At 41.0% G+C, this 18,389-nt stretch overlaps 1 long non-coding RNA gene across 1 annotated transcript; it reads right to left on the reverse strand.

Moving 5' to 3' along the window:
• Nucleotides 1–393: 393 nt before the first annotated feature.
• On the reverse strand, nucleotides 394–17,929 carry LOC143269703 (uncharacterized). The gene is made up of 3 exons (XR_013046279.1): nucleotides 16,191–17,929; nucleotides 15,670–15,722; nucleotides 394–568 (listed from the first exon to the last, which is right to left on the reverse strand). It is a non-coding gene; the product is annotated as an uncharacterized LOC143269703 (long non-coding RNA).
• Nucleotides 17,930–18,389: the final 460 nt, after the last annotated feature.

Genomic DNA, 18,389 nt, shown 5'->3' on the forward strand with positions numbered 1-18,389 from the left:
GTAACAAAGTAGCTGCTGCTCCTGTGTCATACTAAAGGGCATTATTGATTTACAGACTACTGTCTTTCTACAGTCTGCTCTTGTTGTTTCTATTTCCTGTTGTGGCTTAAAACCACCTCACTAAGGGGCCTTCTGTTCCTTTGTGGCAACCTGCTAATTACAGACCATTATAAAAGGTAGGAAGCAGATGTGCCCACACATGCCTATCCGTAGCCCAGCTGGACACCACTTTATACTCTACTTACTCCATCCTCCTGCCTGTGATTGTACAAAGGCTATAGGCCAACATCAATTGTACATGACAGCTTCTGCCCCACCTCTCTCCATTAAGTATTGTTTAAGAGTCACCTTAAAAAATTTCTTAAGAAAAATCATAATCTAATATTAGACGAATCCATGAACTCCATACCATTTATAGTCATCCTGTTTCTTTCCTTCTTGAATACACATGTTGATTACATTTCCCAAAGTTCCTTTCAGTAGGATGTAGACAGGTAGCCAGGCTCCAGTCATTGGAAACTGAACAGAAATGATGGGCATCACTCCTTGGTCTGGATATTAAAATATCCTTTGGGGGAGCAAGAGAGAGAAAGACAGGGACTCAGTGTAATGGTTCTCAACCTGTGAGTTGTGAACCCTTTGGGGGTCACATATCAGATATTCTGCATCTCAGATATTTATATTACAACTCATAACAGTAGCAAAATTATAGTTATGAAGAAGCAACAAAATAATTTTATGGTTGGGGTCATCACAACATAAGGAACTGTATTAAAGGGTCACAGCATTGGAAAGGTTGAGAACTACTGACTTAGTGGTTAAGAGCACTCATTGGTCTTCTAGAGGACTGGAGTTCAATTCTCAGCACCCATATTGTAGCTCACAACCATCTGTGACTCCAGTTCCAGGAAATCTGATATCCTCGTCTGCTTCCCAAAGGCACTGTGTGCACATGGTGCACAGGTACACATGCATGCAAAACACCCATACACATACAATAAAAATAAATAAACAGAAAACATCCCTTGGGTGGTCTTCTGCATGTTCCTTTCTCTTCCAGAACACAGACATGGTTATCGTGGTGATCATAGGGGCCATAAGTCACAGATGATATATATGCAGATAACAGTAGTTAGAGTCCCCAAAGGTCTACACTGAGCAGGCTATGCAGCTCTTATTCCATTGATGTGAAACTAACTTGCCATATAGTCAGATCCTTATATGTAAATACATGTTAATGACTTGCTCATAGATTTTGGTCCCCAGAACAATATGAGTCTAATGAAACGTGGCATCCATGGCTCATATTTTGATTCTTCCTGCTCTATAGAGAAAGCATTTGTCAAGAAGCGGTACCCAATCCACATTCACTGAACCATCAGTGTCAACCATTAGACTCATAAACTACTTCCTAGTTTTGTTTCCTTTGTTTTTGTCTTGCTTTGTTTTCTATGACCCAGGCAGGGAGCAATGACTGTACACGGACAGAAGTGTAAGGCTCATCCTTAAAGTACCAATGCTTTTGTGTGAAGCTCTGAACACTCACTACACACAGGTACTTTGAACCATTGGGAGTCACTGATGTTTTCATGTGGAAGAGAAACTGGACTTTCTCCTACATAAGACCAGAGAGAATGAAAAGCACTGGAAGCAAAAGTAATCTCTACTCTGGACAAATTAAAAGGGATGCCATTTGCCATCCTGCTGGAAAGACAATGAGCAAAAATATGAAGCAATGGATTAAGAAACACATCACAAAATAAAAATACATTGGATAGTGATACCTATCAAAGAGTTTAGGTAGTAAAAACACTTATCGATGAGGCAAAGGACCTGCCTGGCTTTTAGTTCTGGTGAACTCAGACTACCTCAGCTTCCTGCCTAAAGGAGCCTGCAAGCATCTACTCAGAGCACAGTACTCAGGCTCTCTTGGAAGATGAATCCTGGAATCCAGGTAGAACAACATGGATGGAGCTCACAGAATCAGACTCAGACAGTAGAGATCTAGGACAGACAAAACTGCCACAGCTGGATTACCTATCGCCTAGATCAGCCAGAATGAAAAAGACTGGTGATGCCAAGCCAAGCGCTGATGTAGCCATGAAAGAACTGGAAGTCTGGGAAATACAAGTGTGCCCACAGTAGCAAATGGTATCCCAGATTCTTAAGGGGAATATCTGTTTCTCCCAGGTGATCCAATTGTTCTCTGTGTTTTCCTAAGAAGAATGTGACCATGTGTCCAATAAACATGTGTACACACAGTGAGCCAGGCATGGGTTCCCACTACACAGACCCAGAGACTCCTGCTGGCTGTGCATTTCAGATATGTTATAACAGCATAACCTAAGATCAGTTTTCCAACTTTAAACCAAAAGTGTGAAGTGTAGAATGTATGTCTTTCATTAAAAATAATTTCTATTTAAAAATAATTCTACAAAGTAAATCATTGGAATAGAACTCTGATAAAATAAATTCTCAACATGTGGTACTGTTTGCTTAATTATAGATAAAAGTCAATAATAAGACAGAATCCTGAAATTGCTGTAACAGTTTTAAAATCTTTTCTACTATTTTATCAACACAGTTCTGTGAGGTTTGTTTCTCTACTGGATCATTATTAAAATAGAAGATAAGTTAATAAGTAGGAAGCAAGCTGATGTGTCTAATTACAAATTATGTCTAAAAATATGACTATAATGTTTACTTTGGAAAATTAGTTTTCATTCAGTTTGTCTAGTCATAATTATGAAATGATAAAAGTTGAAGTAGTTATTTTCTATATCAGTTGTCTTTATCTTTATATATGCTACTGTAGAATAAATATGAAAAATATGGTAATTTTTATTTTCTATTTATTTCAGTAATAAAAGTTAGACAGAATTTTATATCTATTGAATCTAATAAAATAACTACCAATGAGTGAGCAGATACACAAATCATGAGCATCTAAGAAATGGAATATCATCAAGTAATAAAAAATCAATAAATGATACATGAAAATAAATACATGTAGTAAAAATGAAAAAAGAAAGCAAATTATAAATGCCTTGAAACAAAAGGTAGTTAAGGAAGAACCAGAGAAAGGGATTATGAAAAGACATTTGAGAAAGAGAGATATAATCATAATCCTAATTACATGGATGTATCCACATGTCAAAACTTATCAAACTATATGCTTCAAATATATGCAGTTTATTACATGCCAATTACACATGGCTAAAGCTTTTAAGAATTTATGTGTTTAAGCAGGTATCAACAATAACAAAAGCTTCTTTATCTTATGAAAATGAGCTTCTATGATTTGTTATCCCAGAAGTAGTCACACCCAGGTGTCTGCGGGTACCTTCCCACATGAAGTTGGAAAACAGTAACATTTGAAGATCAAAAGTCCTGGTATCTAGCTTACACCTTCTGTTTACATTCTGTACAAGTTCACATGGAGATTTGCCAAGGATGGCTTCATAGGGACCGAAGGGCTCACTGGGAAATGCAGCAAGGTCCATTCAGTAAATGTGGGTTTGCTGCCCAGTTCCACCAAGACTGGATTCCCACTATGTCACTGAAGAGCAACCTGCGACAGTGAGTACAGGAACCCTCAGTGTGTGCAATGGTGGTTGTTTACACACTGATTTCCTCTCCCAAGGACCCCTCCTTACAGCGTTGTCAGCACCCCAAGAGTTTCTTTCTTGCCCTTTGAATTGCAATGTCCACAAAAGAAACCTTGTTTGGAATTTCCTTCTACCCTCAAGAGTCATGGGACTTTTCTGCACATTTACTATAAAGCATAGTAGATAATGTCAATTTAACAAGTCATATTCAATAAAGAGTAAACGGCAATCACATGATTAAATCACTCAGCACATAGTCTTACACATCAGATATACTTTACACATGGGATCCTTTCCCAAGAAGCAGCTTGGGAAGGCTAGATACTGAAGAGCATAGGGGCAGAGTAAGGACACAAGTGACCATGCACTGTATTAACAGCATAGCCACAAGTGAATCATTCAGCTTTCCTGGGTCCCATCTCTGGTCCCATAAAACAAAGGGCTTCACATGCTCCAAGATACCTTGCCAAAGACATGAGGATAAGTCCTGGCCCTGGCCCTTTTAAGAGCTGAGGACTCAGAACTCTCCAGTTTTGGTCAGCATTCCATGAACTCCAATTGCTGAATGATCATGTAATTGTATGTCTGAATGTACAAACAATAGATGAATGTCACCTACATAGCACTGTTTATCACAGGTATCAAAAAGCTTTTAAAACAAGGGAGTCACACATCATCCTCACAAACCAGGATCTGTGAGCATCAGGCATGGAAGTGTGTGTGTGTGTGTGTGTGTGTGTGTGTGTGTGTGTGTGTGTGTGTTACTAATTCCCCAGATAATTCTGATATAAGTGGTCCCTAGAAAGCATTCTGGAATCACCAGAGAAGGATAGAGGTTGAAAGATAAACTAAACCCAGAATGGTCCTTGCAAGTTAACCACTGCCTATGAAAACAAATCTCTAAGGACCAATCTGCTCCATCTTCCTTCATCTGATTCAGGTCAAAGGTGTCACAGTTATACTCTCATTAACTGAGGATGTCATCTGAGCTCCAGTCAAGCAGGTCATCTTCTTTCAAATAAGGGTTGGAGTTCTCCATACATATCCAGTGCAGGCTGTCAGGAATGATTTACCTGCTTAGAAAAAGCAAGTGATCATGTCATAGCAAACCTGTCCTGAGGCTTCCTCTGAACAAACAGCCCACAGCACCAAGAACAAACTGTTCTATCACCAAGACAGGCTGCTAACACCATTGACTCCCTATACCTGTTGTCACAAGTGCTAATGGTAAGTGACACCCATCTCTGAGGACATCAGTAACAGCCTTCCAAAAATAATAAACAGTTGCTTCTAATATCCAGCCATGACTTGTAAAGACAAACAAAAGAATGATTAGTAATCATAATTCAGTAGCAATAATTGGTATTTACAAGGCAACAGCCACATACCCAGTCCCCTATGAGCTTTATGTCACTTCAACCCTCATGGAATGGATTAGTATCCTCATTCTTCATCTCTTTTTGCCCTGTGCTTTTTCTTTGCCACATGCCTATGACAATGCAGTTGTACCTAGATGTGGTACCTATTTCCCCATCCCTTTTCTTCAGACAAACTTGGATCATATTGGTCAGCCACAGATGTAATTCTGGTTTAATCCCACTCATGTGGTGATTGATTACATAGCAACAGCTAACAGTTCTAATTCTTAAGAACAGAGATTCACAAGCTAAGGACTCAGCCTACTTCCTGATTACTTATAAATACAATTTTATTAGAACATGAAACAGACATTTCTGTAATGTCTATAGCTGCTGGAACACTAGCAATGCTGAATGGCTGGAACAATGGTACAGTAAGATTTAAAATAATTGAATTGCTTTTTGTCTAACAGTACCTGTTGACCCCTGGCTTAAGCCAGACCCTCCATCTTTGGCTGCATCAAAGTCACATGGAGGATGAACTAAAGACAAATAGCTGAACCCTGAGGAATTTTCAAAAATGTCCATTTCTATCAAATTTCCAGGTAGACACCCATACTGCTGCTAACCTGAGACCCATAACTGAGACTACTACCTTACACTACAGTTGAGAGGATTTTAATTCTGACTGATCATTACAGTCACCAAGAACACTCTTCAAAGTCTGTTCCCAAAGTGCTTGGAGTTGAGTCCTGGGGTATCAGTCATTATTGGGGGGGGGGGACATAGGGTCTCAGATAACCCAGGCTGATCTCAAACTTGTTCTGTAGCTGAGGATGACCTTGAACTTCTAATTTTATTTTATTTATTATTATTATTTTTGGTTTTTCGAGACAGGGTTTCTCTATGTAGCTTTGGCGCCTTTCCTAGAACTCACTCTGTAGCCCAGCCTGGCCTCGAACTCACAGAGATCCGCCTGCCTCTGCCTCCCAAGTGCTGGAATTGAAGGCGTGCACCACCACTGCCCAGCGAACTTCTAAATTCTTATGCCTGTACTTTCTGCATGCTAAGACATAAGCTACCATATCTGGTTTATGTGATGCCTGGGATGGAACTTAGTGCTTTGTGCCTTAACAGAGCTAAAATTACAAGCTCTGTGGTAGTTCAAATTTGCAGCTGGATTCTGAATGCTACTCAGGAGCAACCCTTTAGTCATTCAAGTATTCACTGAGCATCTCCTAAAGAAGAGGCAGCTGTTATGACAACAGTTTTGAGGGCATAGTCCAGGGCTTGAAGAAGCACCACCCACTTGGGAAGACATGCACAAGTAACTAGAAAAGGGTTAGCAAAAAGCAGGCTGGAGGAAGAAGGCATCGGAGAAGAGGAACTTCCTAGAAAGGAACTGTTAGAGAAGGAAGAAGGATGTGAGGAAGTTACCTGGGAGGGCAGCACCTGAAGTCAGTGTTGTAGATAACAATTCAGTGTGCCTTTCATCATTTGAGAATTTTAAGCAAGTTGAATAGAGCAACATTCTAGAATGTGGCAGGGGCAGGACAGAGATCTGGCTTGAGTGAATGGGAACATGCCCAATCCATCTCACAGTCACTTGATAAAAATGAATGACCTCTGCATAGTAGGTTGTAGGGGGCGGGGGTATTGTTCTCAGCAAAAACCTCAACTCATATGCAAATTTAATCATATTTGCCAAGTAAATATTCTGTAAAACCGTGGTTGCTAAAATGACATTGGATGTAATTGAATCTTGGATTGATTGGGAAGGCACAAGAAAGCCTTCAGGCATGTCTCAAAGCCGTCCATAGTATAGTGACCTCCAGCCTCTTCTAGGTATTCCATAGCTCTCATCTATCTGAATTTCTTGTTTTCAAGTTTTTTTTTTTTTACATCTCAGGAAGAGACCAGACATCATTCATGTCTGGTAGTAATACACATCATGCCCTAATGCAGCATTCTAGCATGAAAAAGAAAAAAAATCAAATCAGAACCCAACAAGTATCTAAGCACCAATTGCAGAAAATATGGGAAACCCCAGGGAAGAAGAAGGAAAACTGCAGAACAATCCAGTGCAAAGCAAATGGCTCATTTTAATAAACTGTGAGGGAAAGAGACCATTTTGTCCCGCCAAAATTGGTGTGTTAAACCTCTAGCCTGAGAAAGCCTTGTATTTGGAGACAGTGCCTTAAAAGAGTTAAACTAAGTTAAATGGGGCCATGTGTGTGGGCCTTAACACAACATGACTGGTGTCCTATGAGAAGAGATTAGGAAGTAGGTGCAGAGGAAAGACACAGAGAGAAAACCATGACTCACAAGCCAAGGACACAAACCACAAGAAAAACCAATCCTGCCAACACTTTGACCTTGGCTTTGAGTGTCCCCAATTGAAAGAAACAAATTTCTGTTATTCAAACCACCCAGCCTGTTTTATCTTATTTTGGTGATCCTAGCAAGCTAACAGAGGATTTGTGAATAACAGAAGTCTAAGACACAGCAATCAATTGAAATGTATAAATGTTATTTAGATAATGGATCAAATTTTAAAAATCAATCCTGCATGAATGCCTACAGAACAGAAGAAGTTCACAGAAGATACCTAATGAATTAATTAGTAATTTTCCTTTATATTCATAGATGATGCTTTGGCATTCATTATTTTACATGCCTACTAGAAGACTGAAATTGGTCCCTAATAATGATCCAGAGACATCTTGTTACAATTTCTGCCGTCACTTGGAATAAATCATGTCTTCAAGTTTAAGCTCTTTCTGGGAGGACTGAGGTACAGTCTTCCATTAATCTCATACTTCTCGATGTGCTTGCAGATTTGCAGTGCCCAGGTATCTCCCAAGTACAGATTCCTCACATTTTCTAGGTATCCATGTTGTGTTGATAAGAGTTTCTATTGCTGTGAAGAGACACCGTGACCACAGCTGCTGTGGGATGTTCTGTAGGTCCTGTGGGAGCCCATTCTCAGGTTCTTTGTGGCATTACCCAGCAGGTCCGTATAGAGGATGATTAGGACCATGGGCCTGAGTGCAGGTGTTTGAGATGGTCTGCACTTGGCTGTGCTGGGGGATGGTCTGTATGTCAAGTTGCTCTGATTGGTTAATAAATAAAACCTGATCGGCCGTGGCTAGGCAGGATAAAAGGACAGAAAGGCAGAGGGAGACGCTGCAGCCGCCGCAATGACCAGAGAGGCTGCAGCCGCCGCCATGACCAGCAGCATGTGAAGACGCCAGTAAGCCACCAGCCACATGGCAAGGTATAGATGTATGGAAATGGATCAATTTAAGATAAAAGCATAGTTAGCAAGATAAGGACAGTTAGCAGGAAGCCTGCCACGGCCATGCGGTTTGAAAGCAATATAAGTGTCTGTGTTTACTTGGTTGGGTCTGAGCGACTGTGGGACTGGCGGGTGACAGAGGTTTGTCCTGACTGTGGGCGAGGCCGGAAAAATCAAGCTACACACAGCAGCTCTTATAAAGGAAAACATTTAATTAGGAGTTGCTTATAGTTTCAGAGGTTCGGTCCATTATCATGATAGTGGGACATGATGGTGTACAGGTGAACATGGTGCTGGAGAAGGAGCTCAGAGTTCTACATCTTGACCCACAGGCAGCAGAAGGAGTCTGTGTCACACTGTTGAGACTTGAGCTTATGAAACCTCAAAGCCCACCTCCACAGTGACACATTTCCTCCAACAAGGCCACACCTACTCTAACAAGGCCAGATGTCTGATAATGCTACTCTCTAGGCACCAAGTATGCAAACACAAGAGTCTATGGGGCCCATACCCATTCAAACCACCACACATGGGTACACTCCCTTTTCACAGCTCCTAAAGGCATTCTTCCCTTTACCAAAGAGGTCCTGGCCTCAGATACCTACCTGGGCTGCTCTTTGCTTTGTCCCATTTTTATTCCTGTCATTTTGGAGAGAGAATTCCTTAATTGGGGAGATCTAAACAATACCTACAACTCCTCATAAGGTCCAAATAGTAATCCAAAGTACAATTTCACCAAAGTTCACACTAGGGGATGAATAAGATTTTAGGCTTACTTATAGGTCACAGATGAAGAGGTATGGGCTGAAACATCATCGGTGACCCTTAAGCAGCCCCACTGGAGGCCCTGAGTCTGACATGGATGACAGCTCCTCCAGGGTCCCTTCTGCCTTCCCCAGTCTATGTACTGTAGCACCTCCATGAGACCATGAGGCAATGCAAATAGAGCAGAATTACATACAAATGGCTGCTGGGAATAAAGGCTGGATACGCAAGTGAGGGGACAGTGAGCGTCCCAGCCCCTACTCATTTGAGGGGATATCAAGCAGGCACAGTTGACACAAGGAAGATGGCAGATATGTTGATCTGAAGACTACATTCTACAACACCAGAAAAGTCTTCTGTGGACTTCTCAGTCCTAACCTTTTGACCCTGTTGTAGGCCAAATCGTCTTTATTTTCATGTGTCTTTTCTCACTGTCTTCACAGATTAAACTGGATAAATTCTCTGAGGACAGGGACTGTCTCAATCACTGCTATATTCCGTGGCTTAGCACAGAGCCTATTGTATTAAAAGAACTTGTGTTAGTGATTTTTTTTTTAATCATTGTGACCGAACACCTAACAGAAACAACATAAGGACTTTGTATGGACTCATGGTTTCAGGGGCTTAAATTCATCTTATTGGTGAGAGATGGGCATGCTGGGCAGCTCACATTCTGGTGGAATGAAAGCAGAATGGAACATTAACAGGAAGTGTCCTAAGCAAGATAGAATTCTCAAGAACACCCACCCAGTGACCTCTTCTTCCAACCAGACTCCACTTTTTACAGTTTCATGACTTCTGAATGGTGTATTAGAAAAAAATTAAACTATGCATTTGGTCAGTGCTCTCATGATCTAACCCTCTCTAGATCTCCCATGGTACAAACACACCTAGAAGAGAGCTTCACTAATCCCCCGGGCATTTATCAATAACAATCAGATTGACAGTCCAATATTAACAGTTCACAGGACTCAGCCAATGCTTCATAGATGAATAAATAACTGATGTCTTAGCTCCAAATCAGAACACATGTTTTCTTACTCTTACCTCTTTTCAAAGGGCTCAGTAATGAGTCTAGAAGAAGTGAACACAAACTATCAGCTAGCTGTCCAGACTGCAACACCCTGCCGCTAACAGGCCACCAAGCAGAAACTGGATGGCCCAAAGATACTTTGAAGCCTGCTGTAGACCACCAGGCCCAAGTATGTGAGCCACCATGAAGACAAGAGTCCTCTGGGGCAACTCATACACACTAGTAACTCCATTAGCATTCTCCTCACTGGAAGCCTTGTTTGCATCTGCCACTGTTTACTTTGGCTTCCACAGACCCACAGCCTCTGTTTACAAATCCAGAGGAAAGAAGGCTAGGAATTCCAACAGAGGCTGATTTGCAGAAGTGGTTCAGTGGCTCCCCTTCTTGTTTTTCATTGTAAAAGGGGTGTGGAATGTTGTCGGGTCATTGGTTATACTATAAAATCACCCAGGTCCAGCTGGAGTCAAGCTTCCATCTATATTTACATCACCATGAGCCTCGATTTTCTTATATTTTTAAGGAAGATACTGATACAAAAACTGTCATCAGAACTAGCATATAAGGAGACTGCATCATATAGGAAATTTACTTCATAACTTCGTATTGCTTTTTAAACTCCCAGTTTGAGCTCTAGTAAATCCTATCTCAGCAGGTCCCTGAGGCTGCCTTTGCTTCTGTCCATTCTTCTTGAGAAAAATGATCAGGATCCTGCTTCTTAATTTACCATGAATTCCCTCTTCTCCTCATTCAAGCATCTCCCCAGGAAGATACTTTCTAACTTAGATTGAAATTGAGGCCTTTTCACTCTCCGAGATTAATCACATCTCCATCAAATCTGACTGAGTGGCTCTGAGCAGGGTTTACTTTCCATGTGACTCTGTCTCTTAATGTATAAACTAGTTTGATGGCAATAGCTGTGCAATACACACTGTGAATGTGATTATTAAAACTTCTTCCAACATTCTCACCCATGGCTACTATCCTACTGAAGCTGGAAAGCCAAAGGTCAGAGTTCCAGTCAGCTTTGTAGTTAGTGCTACAGTGATCTCATTGAGATTCAAGGTTGATAGATAGATAGATAGATAGATAGATAGATAGATAGATAGATAGATGATAGATAGATAGATAGATAGATAGATAGATAGATAGATAGATAGATATAGATATAGATATAGATATAGATATATAGAGAGATGTATATATAGGAAGTCAGCCTGATGCTGTCAAATATTTATGACTAAATAATCCCAATGTGAAATACATTGGACAAATGGTGTCTAGATGCTTAAGGAATGAATGAAGAAATATCAGAATGGGGCTGACTTGGCATTCGACTAAAGAGAGACAGTAAGAACGAGGGATTAGAGAAAGGTTTCAGGGAGGAGAATGCTCTAAGAAAGGCTAGAATCTGGCAAGCTAGGGGAGGATGGAGAAAGCAGTGCATAGTGTTTGCTCAAAGAGGGAAGAAAGTGTGTCCAACTGCTTCTAAGTACAGAAATGGGACACCACTAATCCTCACTGGTTTAGGACTATCTTAGATGCTGCCTGTCCCTTGAGGGAAGCCAATTAAAGAGTTAATCAAAGAGGCTCCACCATTCATCATCAGACTGCAAAATGTTAATGAATTGGTCCTCACATCACCTGGTTTATATAGATAGGATTCCAGTCGCCATAAGTGTGAACAGTGTCTTTCATTTCATAGAGTCTTGTGGTCTCCCGGGCAGACAGGGTAATGCTTTGTGGGAAACTCCAAGACATAGGATTGCAAACAGCAAAGTTCCCTGGGCTTTAGTGGGGTGATGGGTACCACAGCCAGACTTGGGGAACACCCATGTCTATAGCTCCCTCCTGCACCCTGTCCACAGCTGAAAACCTACATTATATCCTGACTCTCAGAAAACCTGAAGGTCATGGAAAATAAATAAGGTCAGGAGAATCACATGAACAGGTCAGCCATGGTCGCAGAAATGACCCTTTTTCAAATCTTGCTAGATCCCTTCCATCCAGCTAGCTACTTAACATGGCAGATGGACTAATATTAGGAGAGAAGCCAACTAGCAAACGGGGAAAACTGGTCTCCTGAAAGAGTGGCTTTCAGGTACCCCACAGAGGTGACTGATTGCTATAAAGAGGGTGTGTCCAGGGGCTGATGCTAAGCTGGGGTGGAACTGCCCAGGCTTGGCGGTCTCTCAATTATGTAAAAGGTTATATTATGCTGGGCACTCAGTAGCTCTTTTAAAAACATGTTCTAAATACTTTCAGTGTCCAGTTTCTCTTGGGCTTAACCTGGAACACAACCACAGGAGTGTTCTTTCCAAATTACCAATCAGACCATGTCTTTTTCCTGCTCAGACACAGCACTGGCTCTGCCTTAGTGGTAGAATTGAAAACAAGTCTGGCAGATGCTGCCACAGTATACCTCTTTCTCATTTCTCCTTATATCATGGGCATCCCAACTTCATGTATATCCCTCCAAGACAGTAACACCTACCTTGCTCACACCTCTGGGAATCATTTGACTCATCAAATGATTCATTTTTTTTCACTAATAGACATTCATTATCTAGTATATATCCCTCTATCAATTACTAAGATCCACTGACAAATTAGAATAACTTCCCATACTCAAAGTTTATAACACTGATGATTTCTAACAGCACATCGGAACAGTCCATAGGACTTACTAAAAAGGAAGAAAGAAAGAAAAAAAGACAGAAAGAAAGAGAGAGAGAGAGAGAGAGAGAGAGAGAGAGAGAGAAAGAAAGAAAGAAAGAAAGAATGAAAGAAAGAAAAGAAAAGAAAAGAAAAGAAAAGAAAAGAAAAGAAAAGAAAAGAAAAGAAAAGAAAAAAAACAAACAACAACAAAAACAGGAGTTTGGACTTTATACCAATATCTCTAGATGAGACAAGAAGGGAAGAAAACAAGCCACAAGAGAAGAGGGAAGCTGACTTTGCGTCTGTTATGCTCTTGGGAAGCAATGCATGGATAGGAAACCACTTGGCATCAGATCCCCAAACACTCCTGTTCAAACAGGTATCTATCTCTGGCTTTCTGGGGTGCCCCACCTTTCTCTCTGTTATCTGACACAAGTATGAACAGTTCCACCCTTTTACTACCAAACGTTCTAGTTAAGATGATCAATTACCGTCCCCTTACTCTGCACTTAGGTTCCCCATAAGAACCTGCAGCACAGAACGAATCTCACAGAATGAGCCACATGTACCTGAGAGTTAAATGACTGTGCCTAATGATTGCTTAGTATGGTAGGTGCTCACTGCTCACAAACTGTTGTCATTTTGGCCCTGGATATATCAGCCCTCATCCACTATGCATTATTCATTGTCACAAAACCAGACCTTAACAAAGAAAACATTCAAATGGAAAGCAGAATAATAGATGGCTATGGAGAAGGCCTTAGTTCCCAAGACCTGGATTTGATGGCTACAATGTAAGACAAGCCTCTCTTAACCTGCCTTATAATGTTTAAACTCCAGCTCAGCCACAGTAAGCCCTCCCACCCTCCTCACCGGTTCAACTTTCTTGGAGAGGTCAGTCAGTTCCCTGCAGTGGGCCCAGATGGAGGGAGCAGCAGGCTATTTTGATATCTAGGGCCAGTCAGGGGAACAGCACTGACACATTATCTGTCTGGGTGACTCATCAGATGATCAGATGGCCAGAAGGATCTGACCCAGCCTGTCTGAAGAGTGATTTCTCCATGATTCATGGATGCCCACGAGAAAGCCCCCTTCCTAGATCCTCTTTCTGGCTTCTCCAATGGACAAAAGGAACTTAGAAAAAAGGGATGTGGAGGGGTGGAAAGATCGTAATCTGACATTCCTTTACCGAGTAACAGAAATAGTCATAGAAATAGAGATAGATAGATAAATGATGGATTGATGAGATAGATAGATGATAGATAGATAGATAGATAGATAGATAGATAGATAGATAGATGATAGGGAAGGAGGAAGAAGAGAAAAAGGAGAGAGAACAGAAGAGGGGGAGGAAGGATGCTGGATATACCCAGCTTCCTAGAAAGGACTTGAAGGCAGCCAGGGAATAGACAATTGTAGATGGAAGTTTCTCTGGTCCTGCTCGGCCCTGACATCTAGATGAATATCTCCCACCTGCTGTCCTGTATCCACTTATAAAATAATTACTCAGAGTCTTATATTAATTACAAACTATATGGCCTGTGGCTTAAGCTTCATGGTAGCTAGCTCTCATAACTTAACGCAACTCATTTCTATTAATCTATGTGTTGCCATGTGACCATGGTGTTACTAGTCTGGTGACATCTTGTTGCTCCTTGGACAATGGGTTCACATCTCTCCTGACTCAGCCCTTCTTCTCTCTGTATCTTTGCTTGGATTTGCCACCTTGCTGTAAGCTTTCTTGACATAGACCAAAGCAGCTTTATTTATTATCCAATGGGAGTCACACATATTCACAGCATACAAAGAGACATCTCACAGCAAACAATTGAAATAAATGTTGTCTGTATAATGGGGGGTGGTGGCTATGCATAGCAAGACAGAGGTCCACAGGACTGGAGAAAGTCACTAAGTGTACAAATAAAATCCAAAACATCAAAACTCCCTGGACAAAGCCGCATGAAAGTTGTCCCATGAAGAGATTGTCTTAAAGACTTAAGACTATTCAACTGAAGGCAATGTGGGTCTAAATAAATGCATTATCTTTAGAGGACAAAAGAAAGCTTAACACAAGAGTCATTCAATCTTGTTCTTGAAAGACAGATGCTGAGGCTGGTAGATATTCTAGAACTATCCCTGAGTTCTCTAGTGAGCCATGCCTACCAGACACTTAAATGAGACCCTGCCTACCAATGTTTGGTATGGTAGGTGTATTCAAGTCTATGAATACATTCATACCTCTTGTATATCAAACCTATAATATTGTGTTATTCTCTTCAAGCACAACTAAGTAAAAATAAGTAAATGTTGTCTCCAGACATGGCAAACATCAGTATCTATGAAGTCCTCTCTACCTACCAAGCTCTCTGCCTGACTTGCTCCTGTTATGAACCACTCAGGTCAAACTTAATCAGACGTGAGTTAAGGGGTTCTGACTTTCTCTATGACACAGCTACTGTGGAAGATTAGTAAGGTCTCTGACTCCCTTCTCAGAGGAATGATTTTAAATGCATAAGATGAAACAAGAGATTTCAAAGGAAACTAGTTATAAAATTCTTTTATGCACATGTGAAAGTGCACATACACACACACACACACACACACACACACACACACACACACACACACTCACACACACAGAGGGGAGGACCAGGTTAGCATATGAAAGTGATATTTGTCACAGACTGTATGTTGAAGAAGATGGATTCTTGGTACCAACATTCTTCACAGTGTATATCTAAAGCCACATTCTCCTGCCTTTGGAACAGGGGAGGCAAGTGATTAGGGGAGTTGTGTAATGGACAGAGTCCTGGAATTAAACATACAGGAACACAAGGAGAGAAAAGAAAGCCCAAGAGTCTGTTTGAGGCACTCTCTGAAGGATGACAGCCACAGAGCAAAGAAACAAGCCAGAGATAGAACAAGTGTCAGATTTGAGAAAAACAAACTCACCTTAGTTGCAGCAGGGTGGGGCCCTGAGAAAAGACTGTCCTCTGTAGTTTACCCTGTGGTAATGACAGGGCAAGAGGAAAAAAGAATGTAAGTCCATATGCCTCTAGAGTAGAAATCCCAAGCTGTCACTAGGCACTGATATCTTGCATCACCATATTAACTACTAAAGCTACCCTCTCATTTGGACCACGTGCTCCTGAGGACAGGGTCAAAATGTCCTTGATTTCTTTGTAGCCATGAGACATAGTACAACATAAATAATCATAAATCAATTATCTGCTAAAGAGTAGTGTTGTGCCCTGGAAATATGGCTGAATGAAGCTTAGTTCCCATTTCAAGTCGTTTGGGATCTGAAGAATGAGTCAGATGGAATTATGGAGATCTCCTAATTAGTCAAGTGCCTGTGATGCAAGCATGAAGACCTAAGTCTGATCCCCAGAACCCATACATAAAAACAAACAACAACAACAAAACAAACAAGCAAACAATAACAACAACAAAACAGGCATGGTGGCAAATACCTGCAATCCTAGCACAGGGAAGGTGGAAACAGAGGATCCCTTGAGGTCACTGGCCATCCAGCCGAATGAGGTGAGATCTAGGTTCCTTGAGAGACATTAACTCAAATGATAAGGTAGGCAGCAAAAAGTTAACTCAGTGTTAACCAGAGCTTTCATAAGCATGCACACACATGTGTACACATTCTTATTTGTGCACATACACATGCATGAATGCATGCATGCAACACACAGAGACACAAAGAAGGAGCCAGAAAAATATAAATACATTAAAATTTCAAATATGATCTGCACTTTTTAACCAAGCATGGGTCTCCAACCTTAACTATATATTTTGAAGAAACTGGTAGAGAAACAAATGAGTTCACCTATTTAAAAAATAAAAGAGCATCACAGGTGCCTGGGCTATCCCAAGCACACTTACTTGCTTTCTGTTCTTAGAACATTTTCAGTTTTTTTTTTTTTTTAATCATGAGATCCTGAATGTTTACATGAGGGTTAATACCTGGGCAAAGCTGAGAAAGGAGGGGCCATTTCCTACCAAACATTTCCTTTCACCATGTAATAACATCCCCCTGCATGCTGCATTCTGTGTTCTGTGAGCTCTCAGAAGCCAGAAACAAGTGGAACTCAATTTTGCACATCCAGCAAGTAGAAGTGTCACCCCAAACTTCATACTGATTGATACAAGATTAAAGCCATAAATAATAAATCACAGAAAGCCCTCCAAAGCTGAGTGCTACTGTTCTGTACAGGAAAGGTCATCTGAAACTGGAGGAGGGGGCTGTTGTTTGGTTCTGTAAAGTGTGGAGGACTTGAGTTGATGAAAGGGAACTAGAGGGGATGGGAGATGGAAGAAGACAGAGAAGACCCAAAGACACCTCTGGGACCCATGGACTCTGTGAAGTTTCATTTAAGAAAAGCCAAGTTCAGATATAGTTATAGAATGTCAGTGGCTGCTAGAGTTGAGGGATAACAGCAAAGATGGTCCCTGTACTTTTCCTACTCCTTACTGTGAAAGACTTTGTAAATGTAACAGAGGAAGAAAAGCATGTGGGATGGGAGGGGTGGCATGGACAGGTGCAGAGAGTTTGTGAGCTTGTTGTTAGGTGCAGAACAAAGAAGTCTGGGGTAGAGGCTGTCCTACTCAGCTCCATAGACACACATAGTAGGGTAAGGGCAAGGGAGCAAGCTGGATACTGTCCTTGGTCCTGAACCAAAATCACCCCTTGGGCCTTGTTGCTTCTGTTTATCCTGCAACATTGGATCCCTGCCCAATTCCCCAATGGATCAAGGATCTTCTTGGTATTCTCTAATGATATATATAATTCCAATTTTATTTAGGTTCCACACTAAAAAAGAAAAAAATAGGAAAGCCAACATTAGAAAATTATTATTTTCAGTCCAGTACTACCATCTATTATTGATCAAATTCTCCCATATGCTAGGCACTGTGGTAAGCAGATTTTACACATTGTATCATACTGTTGTAATTATCCTCATTTTATAGACAAAGAAGGAGACACAGAATGGGCTCATAAATGGCAGAGTGGAGACCAAAGCCAGTCTCATAAGCACATTGCCCAGAAATTAGCCCACCATTCAAATAAGAAATATTCTAATAAGGCCTTAGCTCACAGGGAACAAACCTCCATGAAGCCATAGTTTTGATACTTCCAGACATTCTCATCTACAAAGGGAGGGTTATGTATTCCAAAACAAGCGATTAAAGTGAGAATACTTTGTAAGACCCTCTGCAAATGCTGGGAACACTTTCTATTTTGCGTTATTGGATAGTAATAGAAATAGGCAGAAACCTAAGCAGAAGTCAACAGCATAAACTATGTTTGACTTTCCTTTCTCAAGGAGGTAATTCAAGGCAAAGGGGTGGGCAGAAAGAGAAAAGAATTCAAGATGGAGTAGAAGAGACAGGACACCTAACACTGTTACCTTGCCTTACAGTGCCCATTCTTATTTTTACCTCTCTCTTAGTTCCTTTATTTAATGATTACTATTTCTTCCCCTCTACACACTTTGTGAGGATGAGTTCAATGATGTTTTCATAGCTAGATCATCATAGCTTGGTCCTGCATCAGATACATACAGGATGAGCAATAAACATCAGGTAGGAGGAATTTAATATTGAATGAAGGGAAAGGAATTTATAAGTACCTGTAGAGAAAGAGCTTGGGGATGTAGAAA

This window comes from Peromyscus maniculatus, chromosome 20 (assembly GCF_049852395.1).
Source record: "Peromyscus maniculatus bairdii isolate BWxNUB_F1_BW_parent chromosome 20, HU_Pman_BW_mat_3.1, whole genome shotgun sequence".
Lineage (NCBI taxonomy): Eukaryota > Metazoa > Chordata > Mammalia > Rodentia > Cricetidae > Peromyscus > Peromyscus maniculatus.